The 16,824-nt window shown below is 41.4% G+C and overlaps 1 protein-coding gene across 1 annotated transcript in view; it reads left to right on the forward strand.

The window, feature by feature from the left end:
* Positions 1 to 637: 637 nt before the first annotated feature.
* The window catches only part of LOC109491323 (A disintegrin and metalloproteinase with thrombospondin motifs 1-like), a 135,076-nt gene continuing 118,889 nt past the window's right edge, over positions 638 to 16,824 (forward strand). Inside the window, exons 1-2 of the mRNA XM_034655697.1 lie at positions 638 to 720; positions 8,570 to 8,742. The gene's annotated coding sequence lies outside the window, so the exon portion shown is untranslated. The remainder of the gene's footprint in view (positions 721 to 8,569; positions 8,743 to 16,824) is intronic.

Below are 16,824 nucleotides of genomic sequence, written 5' to 3' on the forward strand. Positions count from 1 at the left end.
GGACCACCACCACCTTACAAAGCAGGTCTGAGGCCCCAGTTTCTTAGAGACGGATCCCAGGCACCCACAGGGCACCGGCAGGCGGAGAAGGGGGGAGCAGCACCCCGCATGTCGCCCGGGGCCGCGCCCCTTCCCGACCCCCACGAGTCCCCTCGCCCCCCAGTCTAGGGAAGTGTGAGGGACGGAGACGCCCACGGAGGGGGCCACAGCAACCTGCGGGGCCAGCGCCGCTGATGCCAACGCCGCCACGCGGCCGAGACCCGCTCCCGGGGAGCGGCGGGAGGCCCCAGGCCCCAGCCTCCAGTGCAGCCCGCCCGCGCCGCTGCAGGGAAGGACGCGGGGCGGCGCGATGGCGAGTGCCCTCGCCCACCCCAGGCCGCAGCGGAGACGGCCCGTCAGGGAACGGCTAACGCCGGGTCGCCAGCTGCGAGCACGCGGCCCGAGACCCTCCGGGAGAGCGTGGGGACCAAGGACCCTGCTCCCGCGCCTGCGCACAGTCTCACGGGACGCCGACTCGGCGCCCGGGACCAATAAGAACCCGGACCCGTTATCCCAGAGGGGAGCTGGAGCCAATCACAGCGCGCTCTGCGTGTGGGCGGTGCCTAAGCGGCCGCCGGGCCACAAAGTTCCCGGGAAAGCGGCTGTCAAGACTTCGGGACTCGGGAATGGCGTGGCTTCTTCTGCCGCGGGGCCTCAGGTGGCCCTGGAGCGCGAACTCAGGTGCCCTTGGGTGCCGCGTTGTGGGGTGGGAGGTGCCTCCTCTCGCCTTTCCCTCCCCTGCCCAGGAGCTTCGGGCGGGACGAGCTGCTGCGGCTTCCCCACGCGCGGTCCTTCTTTGCCTTCTCTTTTACCTTTTCGCTGTGGCCGACCTTCTCCTCCTTCTCCTCCTCCCTTCCCCCCTCCTCCTTCCTTCTTTCTTCTCCTCCTTTCTTTTCTTCCTTCCTTCCTTCTTCTTTCTTCTTTTCGCGACCCCTAATTCCTAGAGTACCTCAGAGCGCCACCCCTGCCTTGACCTACCCTCAATTTGACCACGCTACCCAGAGAAAAAGATGGCCACCTTTTTTCTGACGTTTGATCTTGAGCAACAACTGCTTTGTTGAACAAATAGGAAGTGCACGGGCTGTAAAGACACACAGCTGGAGTTTGAACTCCTCTGCTACCTGTGTGGGGTGGCCAGACTTCTTCCCTTCCTGCTGCAGTTGTCACATGGAACATGAGGGCGGTAGTATACTTGGGGGCGGGTGGGATGTAGAATTGTTAGTACGTGGACTGCATTAGACCTGTGCCTGGCATCTTGTGAGTGTTCGAAAGTTAGTATCATGATTAGGTACCAGGCATCTTTCTAGGCTTTAGGATGTGGGGCTCCTGGTGTCCTGTCCTAGTGCTTAGAATTTAGTGCAGATTCTGCTAATTTGTTAGATACAGACCCTTATTTTATAAACAAAATAATTTTTGTTGAGTGAGGCATGTTCTCAAATTAGAGTCTTTTCCAGCATTTAACCATATTCTGTTTTTTTCTTTCTTTCAGGTACTGTTCAAGGGAAAATGAGAACAGCATGATTTTGATATCATTGTAGAGGAATCTTTTCAGTTTATCTGGTCCTGCCACATGCCCACTTCTGGCTGCCCCTAAAAAGTCAACCAACGAATCATGTTCACAGAAAACAGCTCTGCCTGTGGTTCTTTTTTCTACACAACATCTTTCAGGCTCAAATTTTTCATACCTGCTGCTGAAGGTTGGAGGGCAGAAAATGGAATTGAGCTCATCTGGTTGGTGTGCTACTGTTTTTGCAAGTACACTACTGGGATAGAGAGAACCAGAGAATGAACACATAGATGGATAGATGTTTTACAGTAGACCTTAAAGAAACCATTTCATCAGAGGAAGTGCCTGATATTCTGCAATGGCAGTTTTGGTATAAGTTATGGAAGTGGAGGAAAAAGGCATTCTAGAGAGTAACATCTTTAGTGTTTATAATCTCATTCTGAGTCCTAAAAACTTGAATACTGGTTTGGTGACTGCTTTGTAAACCCTGACTCTGTTACTTGTGGATCCCTAAAGTGACTTGTCAGTAAGCCTGATAGCAGAATGCCAAAATTGGCTTAAAAGAATTCATGGATACTTACAATCTTTGTATTGGAAAAAGTATGATTAAACCCCCAAAGGAAAGCTAGTGCAGCACTGGGAATGCAAAGTGAAAAATTGGAAGAATTTATCACAAAGGGTATTGTGTCATTCTATAGACTTTACTGAGCTGAAAAAGTGGATATACAGTCAAGTTTTTAAAATAAGATGAGCAACATCTCTCAGTTGATAGTTTCTAACCTGAGGCCGACAGTTAATAAGCCAAAGTGCAGTGTGCTGGTGCTTCTTGATCAGACCCTACCTCTGATCATAAACATGTGTAAAGGTGCTATAAAACACATCCCTTAATTTTTCTAATGAAGAGCTCAATAAAGTTTCAGAGATGTTCACTTCAGTAGAAAACAGATTCCCTCAAAACCCATTTTGGATGCACTAGCAGAAAGTTGTTTCTCCTATTTGCCAAACAAAAACTTTTGCCCAGACAGGTTTCCGAGTGAATCATTACACTTAGAAAAACTTAACTTGGTACTTGCTTAAATTACTTGCTACCAAGATCCATATTTTGTTTAGAAAACTAGATAATATGCTAGTCCCTCATTTTGATTGTTTTCTGCCTAGAATACTATTGAAATTCCTGAATTCATATTTGCTGATCAAATGTCATCTATTTGACTTTATGGTAAACATATTATTTTCTTCATTAGTTTCAAGGTAAGCTGGTTATAACTTCTAAGACCAGAGAAACATTTGGAATTTTTATTGTTTTAGGGTTTAGGAAGTGTTTACATGAGCAATGTTTTGCCTCTTCTCCATAATGATCTAAAGCAGAGGTCATGAAGAGGCAGAGTACTTGAATTATAAGACAATGGTTAAGAAAGTAAACCCTTTCATGGAAAAGGAAGCTGGCAGTTTCTGGAAGTGCAGGCTCTGACCTGGCTGAACACTTGCAGTATTCTTTTAGGGATGATGGTGGGTGGTGAATGTAGTTATCACAATAACAGATGTTAGAATCTCTGATGAAAGAGACAATGTTGCTTTGTTGTCTGTGAGAGGATTAGTTTATTTTTTTGTATCAATTCAATTCCACCTAAATATATTTGGTGGCTGGACCCCAGTGAAAGGGAGTGTATAGTGAGAAATAATAATAGACTATAATAATTTTGAGATTTTACATAAATATAAATTTATTGGGGCACCTGAGTGCCTCAGTGGGTTAAGCGTCTGCCTTCGGCTCAGGTCATGATCCTGGGTCCTGGGATGGAGCCCCGCAGGTCTAGCAGGGAGCCTGCTTTTCCGTCTCCCCCACTTGTGTGTGCTCTCTCTCACAAATAAATAAAATCTTAAAAAAATAAATATAAATTTATTAAAATGTATAAATTAGCATTTATACCCATTGAAATGTGCAGAAAATTATTTTAACTAGTATCAAAAGAATTTCTCTATTAATGTGAAATTGGGGGGGATAAAATACAAAGATCTAAAAAGGAACTTAATTCAGGTGAGCTGTTCTTATTGGGATGGACTCAAGGGAAGCTTCTGATTTTTAAGTCAAAGAAAGGGAGTTATTTGCATTTAGTCAAATATGGATGCTTTATTGTCTAATGGTGGTCAGATTGAGGGACCTGGGAAGAGAAGGCAAGAAAGGCGAGAGTGAGAGTTTGTGGGTATGAAAGCCTCTGGAGTTAGGCAAATGGAGTTCTAGTCCCTCTGCCATCAAATAGTTCTATTGAGAAAGAGCAAGAAAAGGGGGAAAAAAACCTGTTATTAATTATGCACTTAATTCCTATTTATGTCAGACCCTGTATCAAGAACTTTGACCACATGCCAACCGTGTGACTTATGACAAGTTAATTTCCCTCTCAAGCCTTAGTTTCCTTGGAGATGGTAGTACAGTGCATCAGAATTAAATTACTTAATATATATAAAATACTTAGAAAAAGGTAGCACAAAGAAAGTAAGTACAGTGTAAATATTATAATTTTTATTTTTATGTCTGATTTTCTATTATGTCATGACTGTACTTCACCTTGCTTTTGAGTTTGATTTTTCATCAATAAAATCTGGGGCAAGGCAAGTTATGTTAGTTGATCTCTAAGATCATTTACAAAATTTTGTGGTTCTTTATTTAAAGAGCAAGGCAGAGAAAATAAAAGACACTGGGTGGGAAACGGAATAGATTCTGATATGTTTAAGTGTCCAGTTAACTCTACTCCTTACTTAGCCTAGTTAGCTAGGCCCCAAAGGATTTTAACTTCCTTTTGAATGCCCTTTATTCCAAGGTATATCATAAGAGCTACTCAAGTAACAGGACTCTGGGAAATGCACAAGCTTAGCCAAGCTGAAACAGCACAACCCAATGAAAGGTAGGTAAGGGTAGTTGGTTACAGTTTAATGTGATGTGCACACTCATACTGAGGTTTATGCAAAACATTATGCTAGTAAGAATTTAGGACACCAGGATAATCAGAAGATAACCAACGAGTGATTTATGATCTGAGTTTTGGAAGGAGGAGAGGCGATGGGTGTGAGGGGAGAACATGTNACATATCATAAGAGCTACTCAAGTAACAGGACTCTGGGAAATGCACAAGCTTAGCCAAGCTGAAACAGCACAACCCAATGAAAGGTAGGTAAGGGTATGGTTGGTTACAGTTTAATGTGATGTGCACACTCATACTGAGGTTTATGCAAAACATTATGCTAGTAAGAATTTAGGACACCAGGATAACCAACGAGTGATTTATGATCTGAGTTTTGGAAGGAGGAGAGGCGATGGGTGTGAGGGGAGAACATGTCAGACCGCATTCAGCATGTAGGACTCATTTGGCCACGGAGAGTGGTTTGCCATGGCTGGAGCACGTGATTCAATGCATGCAGGCTAGTTCCAGGAGATGAGGCTAGATGTGACTTCTTTCGTCCTGCTTTAAAAAACAATATTTAGGGGCGCCTGGGTGGCACAGCGGTTAAGCGTCTGCCTTCGGCTCAGGGCGTGATCCCGGCGTTANCCGCATTCAGCATGTAGGACTCATTTGGCCACGGAGAGTGGTTTGCCATGGCTGGAGCACGTGATTCAATGCATGCAGGCTAGTTCCAGGAGATGAGGCTAGATGTGACTTCTTTTGTCCTGCTTTAAAAAACAATATTTAGCCTAGAAATTGTGCACCTGTTTTATAAAGGTAATTTAGGGTTGTAAATAAACTAGGCTGATAACTGTTAACCTACATTCATCAAAATGGGAGANCCAGGAGATGAGGCTAGATGTGACTTCTTTTGTCCTGCTTTAAAAAACAATATTTAGCCTAGAAATTGTGCACCTGTATTATAAAGGTAATTTAGGGTTGTAAATAAACTAGGCTGATAACTGTTAACCTACATTCATCAAAATGGGAGACAGACATTGAGAATTAAATGGAACTGATGTATTGCCCCCATGTTGTCCACTGATCAAATTTAATGGAAGCACTTTACTGGAGACACTGGGACAGTTCAATGAACAGTTATTTTTCCCCCAAACCATAATATAGCATTATTTAATGGTCAAATACTATCATATTAATTATTTGGATAAATTTATTAACTAATTTCCTTTGTTTCTTCTAAATACACACTGTTACATTCTGTTTATATCTTGGGGAGAAGAGTATCAAAACTAGATATGGACATTTTTGGTGGATGGTGATCACTTAACCTGTGAAACGAACACTTTTACTCCTGTCCATATGAACCACACAGTATGTCTTTATCTTGAGTCATAACAGAACTTAATAATACAGGAGTATGACGCTTGACTTTATGTGTTAACATGGCTAGGCCATGGTAACCAGTTTTTGGTCAAACACCAGTCTAGATATCATTGTGAAACTATTTTTTAGATGACATTAACATTTAAATCAATGGAGTTTAAATAAAATAGACTAACAATCGTTAAGTGGTGGGCCTCATGCAATCAGTTGAAAGTCTTGCGAGAAAAAGATTGAAGTCCCGAAGGAAAAGGGAATTCTGCCTTTGAACTTAAGACTGCAACATCAACACATCTGTGAGTCTGCAGAATGTTAGTCTGCTGTGCGGATTTCGTGTTTGCCAGCCCCTACAGTTGTGTGAATGAATTCTTTAAAAATAAACCTCAGCATGTACAGACATCCTACTGGTTCTGTTTCTTTGGAGAACATTGATGAATTCAAGGATAAACCAAACAGCGGTTTAAAATACCACGCTTAAAAGTGTATCTGTGCACAAAGGAGTTGCTGCTTAATTTTAAAAAGCACTTGTCAACTTGAATAAATATTTCATAATTTATAATCAAGGCTAGATTATGAATAATCTTCAGAACAACATTAGAATGGATAATTATGTTTAAACCTGATTTTCAAATTCAATTTTTACTAGCAATTTTCAATCTACTTACTAAAGAATCAATTGGCCCTAAAGTGGACTGATTTTCTCCTGTTTTACTTAGTTGGTGAGGTACCAATAAGTATTAATGTAGCAAACAGCCAAGTTCAAAAGAAAAAAATGTTTTCAAATTGGATAAGCAGCCTATGAATAACAAATAATATAGGGGTACACATATTAGAATAATGAGGTCCTATAGTTATCATAGCAAATATGGAATTGTACAAATTCCTAGTTGTTACAGATTGAATCATGTCCTATAAAAATCTGTATGTTGAAGTCCTAACCCAGAGCACCTCAGAGTATAATCTTGCTTGGAGATTATTCCCTAATAAAGGTGGAAACTTGGAGACAGACATGCAGCCAGGGAGAACTCCCTGCTAAGAGGAAAGCAGAGGTCAGGGGCGCCTGGGTGTCTCCATCAGTTAAGCAACTGACTCTTGATTTCGACTCAAGTTGTGATCTCTGATTCCTGAGATTGAGCCCCGTGTCTGGCTCTGCACTGAGCGTGGAGCCTGCTTAAGAGTCTCTCTCTCCCTCTGCCCTGCTCATGCTCTCTTTCAAAAAAAAGAAGAAAAAAAAAAAAGAGAAAGAAAGAGAAAGAAAAAAAAGATGAAGACGGAGATCAGAATGATGCTTCCATAAGCCAAGGAATACCACAGATTGTTGACAAACCACCGAAGTCAGGAGAAGATCAGGGAACAGACTCTTCCTCATAGACCTCAGAAGAAACCAACCCTGGCTACGATTCTATCTTTGAACCCTAGCTTCCAGAACGACGAGACAGTAAATTTTGGTGGTTTAAGCCACTGAGTTTGTGGTAGTTTGTTATAGCAGCTTTAGAGAAGTAACTTCATGGTACTAATTGATTTTTAGAAATAAACATAATAAAGAAATTTTGTAAAATTCCTGATTATTCAACTAATCTCAACTATTATTTATTAACTACTGTTTTCTGTTCATTATTTTCAAGTTAATATTCATTATTAGAAATAAATAATTATATTAATAGCGAACTCTTATGGGACACTCATTATTTTCCGAGCACAGTTTTAAGTGCTCTAAGTGTGTCACCTCACAGATAATTCCATTAGCCCCATTTTACAAAAGAAACACAGAAGCCCAGGAAAGTAAGTTGTTTCCATTAACATATGTCATAGTGGTAGATCCAAGGCATGAGCTCAGAGAGTTTGGTTCTGAAGTTTTCAGCTGTAACCACAATGTCATATTACCTACTGGTGACGTAAGTAATAAAGATTTTCCTGCCCCCAAAAAATTGTTTTCCAAGCTCAACGACTGGTTGCATTTGGGATGCTGAATTCACAACAAATACCTACATGATATTGGGATGTCTGCTGAAATATGTGGGTCCCGTCATGCTAAATACCCTCATATCCTGTCACATAGCACACATCACTTGGGGCTATTTACTCCACTTGAGATTGATTTTAAGAGAAGATAATCTGTACCAATCCTTTATTTTGTTCTTCTGTTAATATTTAAAGATTTTATTTTTATTATTATTTATTTTTCAGAGGGGGGGGTTGGATACAAGCAGGGGGAGCTGCAGTTAGAGGGAGAAGCAGGCTTCCTGCTGAGCACGGAGCCCGATGTGGGACTCAATTCTAGGACCTTGTGTGATCCTGACCTGAGCCAAAGGCAGATGCTTGACCGACTGAGCCACCCAGGTGTCCCAATTTCTGTAAATATTTAAGTCAGCTTATTTAGGAAGAAAAATCTATAATGATCATTTACACATTAAAAAAAATAAACAATAATCTTATCTGCATAAATGGTGTATTGACTTCGTTTTTGTCAATGCTGTGCGGCTTAATGGCATGGATTCCAGTGACTGCAAACACACACACACACACACACACACACACAGGGGCTCATTGGCTCTTGTCCATCCAGGACTATACACTGTTATTTCTGTCAAAGTCAGAGTATAAAATGTCTTTCATTTATTTCATGATCTCTGGAGAGCTTGTTGTAAATACTCCAAACTAAGATGTCGGTGCCTATAAACTGTCGGCATCATTAAAGGGGTTTCCACGGAGAACTAACTTTGGGTCTCTTTCTGTTCTGCAGTTGAGTAATGGGACTGAGATGTCCCCTACAGTCTGTGGCCGTCCTCCTGTTGACCAGGGAGCTCCATGCTTTGCAGGCCCAGCATTTCTGGAGACAGGCTCCCATTATTTCCAGAAGTGTGGATACCTCCTCTCCTTTCTACACTGTGCAGTACAGCTCCCAGTGGCTCAATGGTAAGGCATTTCCAGTTACCCATCGTAATTTTCTCTGATGCCCGTTCCTTAGAGCTTAGAGGCGGATTTTCAAATTTCTAAAGAAAAAACAAGCTAAATTAAAATGTTACATATTTAATACTGAGAAGTTACATATGGAAGGGCATCACGTGGTTCTTTTGTAGAAGGAATACAAACTATTTCCAACATCATGGAAGACATGGGAAATTACAAAGGGTTAAACTTTAATCATAGATTTAAGTACTGGTTTTTCTATACAAGTTTCATCTTTTAATCTCTTATGTACTACATACATACTACATACACACTTATACAGCCATGTATACTACGTAGAGTGCTTTGAAGTATGACATTTAATGCCATGTCAAGGATTTCTGTCATCTGTGTATGTCCCTTTTTTGTTCTTTATTAGATCTCAGGGAAGTAAAATAAGCGACACTTTTAATGAAATTTGCAGCTACTGTCATATCAGTTAAAATGCTTTTGGCTCAAAATTGCTTAACGAGTATGAGCATGATTATGATTTCACGTATCTGGGAGTTTACAATGTCCCTTCATTTATTGCCTCAAGAGGAAGGAATCATATGTCCTTCCATGTTCCACTCTGCCATCCGCAGCTTGGTCCTTGGACTAGTTACCTGGGCGGCTGCAACACGGTTGTGCGAAATCGAGTATCACATCTGTAAAATCCGGAGGAACTCTTACTTCTGTGGGTCTCTTTTTCCATGAAGAAACCTTCCCCAGCACCCCTGCCCGAGAGACCATCCCGCACATCTCCTTGGCCTGAAACATCACAAGCCGATCCTTAAACAAATCACTGTCGAAGGAAGGGGATCCTTGTCATTCACTTAAACCTGACTTGCCTCCAGAGCCATGTGATGGAGGGGTAGACACCTGAAAAATCAGGGATTGATCTTCCCTGCAGGAAAAATGGGAGAAGCATTTTGGGTAGGCTACGGACAATCATGAGTTCCCAGGCTCTGCTGTGTAAGGACTTGCTGCCTGCACGGGGAAGCCTAGGGAAGTTCAGAAAGCTGGGGAGGTGGGAATTAAGTCCCCCTCCTCCATCCTCAGTCTCTTTGATTTCCAGCTGCCTCTTCTTGCCTGACACACAAGCCTCCACTTCTCCCACAAGCCTCTTCTTCCCATAATTATATGCATCTCCTATAATTCTCCAGTCTCCCCCACAATCTTGGTATTCTCTCGCCTTAGAGACTTTTAGGCCTTCCAGGTTCCCGCTAGCCAACAGAAACACCTGCCTTCCTCTGCGGCTGGGTGTTTTCTCCTCCCAGAGCATATGAAGAAATGCCCTTGGCCCCTGGCGGATCTTTTCTTTGTGTCCTCTTCTACTCAAGCACCATGTTGTTTTGGTCAGCTGTCGCTGCTGTGGCTGGAACGACTTCCTCTCTAATGGCTACTTCCTACCAACTCATTTAAAAACACACTCAGATCCCTTTATCCTTAAGCAATACAGCAAACAAAGAGAAACAAGCTGACAGCAACTCACCTGTTTTCTTGCTTTGTGAAGCCAGTAAATAAAAACTCATTCTCTTCATGCATGAATTTTCACCCAGTTGTGACCAAGATTCAGACCAATTTCATCCAAGACCTAAGAGTCTGACAGATGAAAATCAAATACATTTTGCTTGTTGTGTTGCTGCTTGGAGACAGATGGTTTGTGGAGTGGTGTGAGAAATGGTAGGACCTTCTGATTTTCTGTGTGTTCCCTCCTGGTGAGAGAATAAATATTTTCTCTTTTCTGTAAAAACTGCGGGAGAGGGGAATGAGTTACTCTCCTCCATCACTCGTCTGCTGTTCACAGTCAAGTTTTTTGAGTGCAATTAATCTTAATTTATTACTTTTAACAACTTCTGAATGTCCCAATTGCTGCCCATCGTGCCTTTTTGGCTTCCGATCTCCATCCCTTAAGTGAAGCAATCCTCCCTATACCAATGATGTCGAATTGCTAAACTCAAGGAATGACTTTTCAGCCCTTATTGTAATTGGCTTCTTGGAAGGCTTTGACGTCATTGACTGCTTTTTGTGCCTTGAAGTTTCTTTTCTTTTTCTTTTTCTTTTTTCTTTTAGAGATTTTATTGATTTACTTGAGAGAGAGAGAGCGACACAGTGAGAGAGACAGAGACAGAGCATGAGCAGGGGGGAGGAGACAGAGGGGGAGGGAGAAGCAGAGTCCCAGCAGAGCAGGGAGCCCAACGCAGGGCTGGATCCCAAGACCTTAGGATCATGACATGAGCCGAAGGCAGATGCTTAACCAACTGAGCCACCCAGGTGCCCCTAGAAATACTTTTTTCTTTAATGACTGAATGCATTTTACGAACTCCTTGAGGTTCATGGTGACATCTTATTCATTTGAGTGCCCAACATCTTACTCATAGCTTAAAACATAGTCCAGACTCAATCAATAACTTGTGGATGAATAAGAGAGAAACAAACCCTCTTGAGATTTAGCAGAAATATTAAAAATGTTAAACAAGAAGGGGAAAAATTGTCCATTACTAATGACCAAGAAGAAAACAATAGGTTGATCTATTTTAAACAAATCGGGGAGGCAAGGGGGCAAGAATTGACAGATCTTACTGTTTCCATCTCTTGTACCTGTATTTTCAGCTGCTTTTTAAATCACCTCTTTGGGCAGTGGCATCATCTAGATATATCACTAAGGGAAACAGGAATTCAAGTGATGTATTTGGTGGTAAATCTGAGTCTCAAAATCAGATCTGTTCTTTTTGCCAACATCGTTCTTAAAATCAAATGTATGATGGTATGATGTATCAAGTGTATGATGGGCATTACGGAGGGTACGTGATGTAATGAGCACTGGGTGTTATATGCAACTGAGGAATTACTGAACTCCACTTCTAAAACTAATTATGTACTATATGTTGGTTAATTGAATTTAAATAAAATAAGATAAAAAAAAGAAAAAATCAAATGTATGTGCTGAAGGACATGCCTAAACTAATCCAATGCCTTACAATCTTAATAACCTTCTTCACATGAGTCTGTAAGGCAGGATTACTAAAAGGAAGTAAATGCTTAATGAGTAATACCCAAAGTAGGGATCCCTCCAAGTTAACAGAAGCAAGAATGGCTCTTCCAAATAAGAATTTAGGATTGAGTTCCTGAGCTCCCAGTGAGCTACCTGCCTGTCGGTAGATTGAAGTCAGTGGGAACTTAGAAAATCTATCTCACAAGCTTTACTCTCTCAACATGGATCTCAGTTTGGCCTATGCTAAATTCCTAATTTTTCTTCCATTTGTGGAAAACTCATTATTATTCTGTCCACAGTAGTCACAATGAACTCCACTGTTTCCTTCCTGCTTAGGGTTATGACCTCATATTAAATGATCTTATATGAAATTCGCTTACTTATTGCTTATCTACAACCCTTCTTAGTTTAACAAAGTCATTTTATGAGCTATTATTTGTAATAAAGAAGACTCTTAAGCATACTTAATTGTCCTGGTTTGAAATGTTTTGAAGATGTGAGCTAAGCATGAAATAGACTCTCTATGCTTTAAAAATAACAATCATTAACTTTCTAGTAATTAAAGGTAATTTAGTTGGAGGAAGAAAATCCCATCTGTGCTTAACTCAAGAACTTGTTTTTGATTATTGTGAAGAGAGGTGCTTGCTGGAGCCTGTGGCCCCTCCCTGGGAGCTGACACACCTCTCAGCCATCCAGCCAGCCATCGTGGCCAGACTGGGGGGCTTTTGGGGGCTCTGTCCCAGGGCCAGTGAGAGTCCCTTTGGCAAAGAGTCCAAACAATTCAGTACCCGGAGGTATGAACTGTCTGTCCCAGGCTCCTCCTGGACCAGTGACATTTACTAGCCCTGGAAATTTGTAAGTGGATAGGGAAAACAGAACAAACAAAGCAAAGATGAATGGGGTTTGGGAATGAAGGATAGTTGTAAAGGGAAGTCTCAGAATTCAACACAGATGAGGAAGCACTGGGTATGAGCAGGCAGGGCATGTATTTTATCATCGGAGAAATGCTTACAAAGGGGTGTCTGTGAACAGTGGGCTCTCTTCAGAATCCACAAGCACATTAGAAGCCTGATTCCTGGTGCCTGAAGTTTAAGCCTGCCCGGCTAGCGATGTGGGCACAGTGCACATTGGAGCAGGTATCATGATGTACGAACCTTGCATTCCTACTTTTTGGGCCTGATTTGGCTTTGCCAGAGGTCATTGGGCAGATTTTCTACATTACATAGGACAGATGCATTTCAGGAATTTTGTTGCAAGTCACATTTGGGGTCCTAGTGTCAGAGGTTATTTTAGTGGCATTGCCTCCCTGCCTTATAATGTGCCAGGTAGAGGGAGACGCCATTTACACCTCATCTGACATCCTCTGCACAATTCTCCAGGTGGGTAGGCTTGTCCTCATTTGACAGATGAGCAAGCTGGGGCTCGGGGGGCTGAGACACATCCCTGCGCCCCATGGCGTGCTAGACTTTCAATGCGGATTGAACTGCCGAGCTTCTTATCTTCTTCCCTCTCCACTTGCTCCTGGCCTCCTCTTGTTTGGTCAAAATGTTTAACAGACACCAACATCACAGCCTTCCCTAGTCTCTCTCTCCATACAATGGGTTAGTGTTACAAGGCTGACCCATGCCAGATTTTGCCATTGAGAAGGGACATGTGGAAATTGGAAAAATTCAGTCATAATCTTTGATTGCTGAAGGCTTTCCCAAAAGATGAATGAACTAGGATGATTAAACCCAAAACAGAAGACTCTGGGACAATTTAATAAACTTCTTTATGTGTACATATGTGTGATAAAAGACACGCAGGGATCCATTTCTTTGGTGCTTTGAAAATACTGCCATAGTCTGTCTCTTTTGCTCATTCATCAAGTGCTGGAAGGTGAGGAACCAGGAAATCCCTTCCAGACTTTAGATGAAAGCTCTGTACTTGTGAGGGTAAGTCATTCAAAACATTTGAGTTTAAACTTGCAGATTCAAGTTAGAATGGTTTAATGAACCCTTCCTGTTTATCAGCTGCCTTACTTCGATCAGCAAAATATCGTAAATATTTTACAAAAACACTCAAATTTTACAAAACATACAAAGGGGCAAGCTTGGGCATGTTCAATCACAGGAGACTCTGTAACATGAAACATGAAATCCACACAGATATCACACAAATGCAGTAAGCCCTGTTACACTTCAGTGTCTTTCATGGAAATGTACTATCATATCAACTCAGTGAGATGGTTGAATGTTGATTGTCTGAAGATTAATTCTGAGAAGAGTAAGTCCTGGTTTACACATTTCTTTGTTCTGGCATAATAATAGCGTCCTGTTTCCCTCTCAGAGTTGTCCCGGCTTAGATCATCAATTATATTGTCATCTTATTTATAAAATGCTCAGGTCTGGGTGTTTTAGTAAATGTTCTTCAAATCATTTCTATGTATTTTTTTTCTATTAAACACTATTATAAAACAATAAGTAAACACTGCATTTGGGGAAATTATCTCTGGGTGCTCCTATCTTCTCTTTACCTTAGCCAACATCAACCCCTTATTTTCTCAAACCCAGTTTTCCTCCAAGAGCCAGGAAATCAAGGCCCAAGCAATGAAATGGATTATTCTGTAGCTGAATGCTGGAGATGGCATTTGATAGAAACCAAATAATGTTCCTGTCCTATATACTCTTTCAGTTAAACTTTAGTTTTTCAAAAATTTTAGACCTTTTAACCTTACCGATGTGTGTAAAATACAGAATCTTTGAATTCAAGTTAATGCTTTCAAAATCATTTTTCTCAATCTTTCACCTTTAAATGTTTCCTGCACTTCCAAGAGCTGCTGTTTCTGATCCTGCAGGTTAAATTATAAACAGCGACAACAGCAGTCACTTGTAATTTTGAAAATAAAATCAGGAAACACAGGTCATACTAACTAGAATGTTTTTGTAAAATATTCACAGAAGCGTGTTGTGAAGAAGCTTCCATATGTAACCAGGCAGTCAGTCACGCCAGACTCTCTCCCACTTTTTTTGTGGTTATTCATTTTCTTAGTGCCAAGGGTTTCTGTCAATTTTGGATCTTTTCGGAGTAATCTCAGAGACCGAGTCTTACACGACCATTTTGGAAACAAAGTTGTAAAAACAAAATCCTTAAATTAGGTGTAATTCCTTTTCTGTACATGGAAGTTTTATGGGAAACTGTGGAATTCATAAGTACCTGTACTACCGAGGTGCCTGGGACAAAAGCTGCATCCCCATACGTTTATCCAGGCGCACACAGCACAGGAAGTCATTATGTAGACTGACATATTCTCGTGCCTGTTCCCAGCCTTGCTTAGTTAGCACATCTATTCATGCGCAGCCATAAGAATTATGTACAAAGTCCTTTCAGCTCTCCTTTGCTTCCATTCATCGTAAATTAGGGGATGCCTGCTTTATGATTTCTTTGATTAAGTCAGAAGTGACACAAATTAGATTTGCGGCAAATTGTGTTTTAGCAAGAAACAGACTTTAAATATTTAAGCAAAGGAGGGAAAACAATTTGTATCCTCTCATCTCTTGTGGTGAGACTTAAGGCCCCTCACGTCCATCTCCAGCCAGACTGTCTCTGTAACTGCAGGCCAGCACACGTATTTTCCATCTGAAGGCTCCATGATGCCGTGGTGGACTTCAACATGAATCCTTTTCTTTGGTGTCTTTGAAAAAAGATAAAGGGATCAGTTTCAGGAAGCTCTGCTTTCCAAGAAATGAAGCTTTTCCATTCCAGTAGGAGGACACACCAAGGCCAGTCCTTGACCTGCAAGGCCACACTACAGGGCAGCACAGGTGTTCCCAAACATCATTTGACTCCGACTAAAAGTAGGTTAGTAGGTTGACATGTGAGCATTTCTGTCAAAAACACGTGTTTCTTTTACAACATCATGAAAGGACTTTCTGGAGGTAGGCAAGATGAGGGAATTCTGGAGCCATCGGAAGAGGACTTTATGATGTGGGACAAACCTCCATGAGAAATCCGAGCGGGAGGTAGTGTCGTATGGTGGACAACAAACACGTGACAGACACACAAAGTATCACACTGAGGGCTCATGGGCACTACCTGAAATGGCATGACCGGAGCCAGGTCACATGTTCCCCAACAACATTCATATTTAACAAGATCTTGAGTTCTTGCCACTTCCTGCTCCTTGCTTTCTCTATGCATTCCTGAAAACCCTTGGAGCAGTGAGATTCAGTTCCATGTGGACATCTTTCTCCACTTGCCACTGGTTCTACCATTCTTCAGCCAGTCCCTGTAAGTACCTGTTCACTGTGCCACTGTCATTCAGGGGCTATCTGAGAAATTGCCACTGTAGAAAAATCCAAACTCTGTTCTTGAATGTTGTTAGCACAATTGATGTTCTCTGTGCTTATCATGCTTTTTTGGTTTTTTGTTTGTTTTTTTGTTTGGTTGTTTTTCATTGTTGTTGTGTTGGGTTTTTTTTAATTGCATATTTTAGATGCAGGAGCTCTAGGTCAGATGGTGTGTTTTCTGACAATGGTGAATTCCAGTTCTGCTTTCAGTCTTTAGGAGAGTGTTTGTAACTATCTTACTCTAACATTACCAGCTCTTTTTTGCTGCCCAGAGTGTTTTAATCGCTCTATTAATTATGTGTCAATTGGTACAACTTGGTTTAACCTACCAGAGCATACGGCCAATTCAATTGCCCCAGCAGACACTTAATTATCCCTGAAAATGTGTTCTAGGAGATATAGTTGTTATCTGTACCTTTCCAGTCATCCTGAATACTAAAGGTTGTTTTGCTATAATTATCCTAATAGCACTGTAAAATTCAGTCACTTGCTTACTAGTTGGAATGTCTTAGAAATAGAAAAAAATAATTATAAGAATCAAATCTAGTTGTTAGAATTTTAAAAAATAAATCTAAGGGACAACTATTTTTGTAAAGGCATAGATGGGTTCAGTGCATATACCATCTAACAGAATGTTATGCAAATAAGATTTGAGAAAAGGAAAAAGAGAGAGAGAGAGCAGCTCCCAACATCTGGAAGCTGACCTGGTGTTCACAGGTGGCCATGTTATTCTTCTGTTGTACA

Source organism: Ailuropoda melanoleuca, chromosome 3 (assembly GCF_002007445.2).
Source record: "Ailuropoda melanoleuca isolate Jingjing chromosome 3, ASM200744v2, whole genome shotgun sequence".
NCBI classification, from domain to species: domain Eukaryota; kingdom Metazoa; phylum Chordata; class Mammalia; order Carnivora; family Ursidae; genus Ailuropoda; species Ailuropoda melanoleuca.